This window comes from Hibiscus syriacus, unplaced genomic scaffold (assembly GCF_006381635.1).
Source record: "Hibiscus syriacus cultivar Baekdansim isolate YM2019G1 unplaced genomic scaffold, ASM638163v2 tig00110264_pilon, whole genome shotgun sequence".
NCBI classification, from domain to species: Eukaryota; Viridiplantae; Streptophyta; class Magnoliopsida; order Malvales; family Malvaceae; genus Hibiscus; species Hibiscus syriacus.
In genome coordinates, this window is record NW_024062653.1 from 2,054,014 (window position 1) to 2,056,253 (window position 2,240).

Here is a 2,240-nt window from a genome sequence, read left to right on the forward strand (position 1 = left end):
ATGATCCCCATGAGGTTCAATTTTGACAATGTATTGTTGTGGGTACTTGCGACTTTATCCTTGCCTCAAATCTGTTTATCTTGAATACTCTCATTCTGATGTCACTAAACAACAATTGTTAAGTAACTTAAGGAATTCTTTTCATGTTGTCACAAACTTAAGAAGTAATCAATCAATTTGACGAAAATGTCTGAGATATGTGCCTCTTCTGAATGAGGTGCCCAATTTTTGGATCTGCAGGGATCTAGTCGGACAGAGTGGTATAAATCGCTTGGTACTTCATTCTAGGCCGACACAGTGAACCTTGTTTTCAGTGAAGGCTATTTATGGAATATACTTTTCTCTGATTATGAAGCGATCTTTCAGGATGATTTCACAGATATTGATAGTTCTTTTGATACCGAGGAAATCCTGAATTCTGATTATGATGAGGAGAATAAACTGTTATTCTTGACGAAAATGGGGTACTCAGAGGCTGAGGCTTCAATAGCCATGGAGAGATGTGGTATGGATTTATCAATTTCAGAGTTAACAAATTTTATATGTGCTGCTCAAATGGCTAAGACTGCTGATGCACTTCTTCCGGTATAAGATAGAAAGCCATTATGCAATGACCCCAATTACAAAAAGCTTCTTAATGAAGACGATCATGCATTTCATATTCTAAATCTAATGATTGGTTTTGGGGTTCCTATCGAACCAAATCAGATAACTCAAAGAACACTTCCAGAAGATGCTATTGGGCCTCCTTATTTCTACTACGAGAATGTGGCATTTGCTCCAATTGGTGTTTGGACTGAAATGTCACGGTACTTATACGATATAGAGCCAGAATTTGTAGATTCGAAGTATTTTTGTGCTTCTACACGAAAAAGGGGCTATATTCATAATCTGCCAATTGAGAACATATTTCCTCTTATTCCGCTTCCTCCACGCGCCTTACATGATGCTTTTTCATTGACAAAAAACTGGTGGCATTCCTAGGATCTAAGAACAAAGTTGAACTGTTTACAAACATGTACAGAAAGTGCCAAATTGATAGAAAGGATCCGTAAGGCTCTTGAAACTTATGACGATGAGCCACCTTCGAGTATCCCGAAGTATGTTCTTGATGAGTGGCAAAAATGGAATCTGGTATGGGTTGGAAGGAATAAAGTTGTTCCACTTGAACCTGATGAGGTGGAAATGCTTCTAGGTTTCCCTAAAAACCATACACGAGGAGAAGGATTTGCTAGAGACATATTCTCCGATGGTATCAATGTCCTGTCTCTTTTCTCTGGGATCAGTGATGCAGAGGTTGCCTTTTACTATCTTGGCATACCTTTGAAAACAAATGCACAAGAACTGAATGATGATCGGTTAGAGAAATTAATGAGTAGATTTGGTGAATTCGACCTTGTTGTTGGTGATATCCAGTGTAACAACCTTACTGGAAGAAATAAACATTATCAGGATGAACTAGAAGATTTATTTTGGTGTCTTTTCTTGCAATGGCGGCTACAGTGACCGCCTATTCTGCTGCTTCAAGATATACACCTATATATTCCATTCTGGAAGAAGTAGCAATGATGTATCAAGACTTGAGCCAGTATCATGGTATAACCAGAGTGCATGTGGTGACTTGTTCATTCCCATAATACACCTTAATGGGACTTATAGATCTGTGACGTAATCTTCTAGGGGACATGGATTAGTGGCTGGGGAAAATAATTTGTCTGGTGATGCTTATCTCTCTCAGCATGAGATAAATGTCTCTTTTAAATAGAGTAATCTTTCTTGATGAGTGGCTAATACTGTCACATAAGATCTTTATAAGTTTAATTCTCCAGACTTTTTGGCTTATTGGACCACTTACTTTCAAGAAAGTGAAATGCTTCATCATTTTGGCCTCGCTCATTCTTTTTTCTACGATAGAGGTAGAATAAACAACAACTTGCTTCAAGGAATTTTCTCATTTGAGACTGTCCTGTTTGAAAATGTTTTTCCTCATTTCTTTATCGAAGAATGAAAGAATTTGGTAAAATGTTGCCTATAACAGGTTTATAATAGAATCAAATCATAAGCTTGAATTCAAAGAATATCAAAAGAATCAACAACTCTTTAATGTTTAAGAATTATAGCTCTTTGACAAGTATCAAAATTTGGGTTGGTTTTAGGATGTCTTTCCTATTTTCTATGGTTACATCTATTTAAGATGTCACTCCTCTCTCGCTCTTTGTGAACTCTGTCACATGCCTCAC

The 2,240-nt window shown here is 37.1% G+C and overlaps 1 pseudogene; it reads left to right on the forward strand.

Moving 5' to 3' along the window:
• Positions 1–348: 348 nt before the first annotated feature.
• Positions 349–1,506, forward strand: LOC120115517 (annotated as a pseudogene).
• Positions 1,507–2,240: the final 734 nt, after the last annotated feature.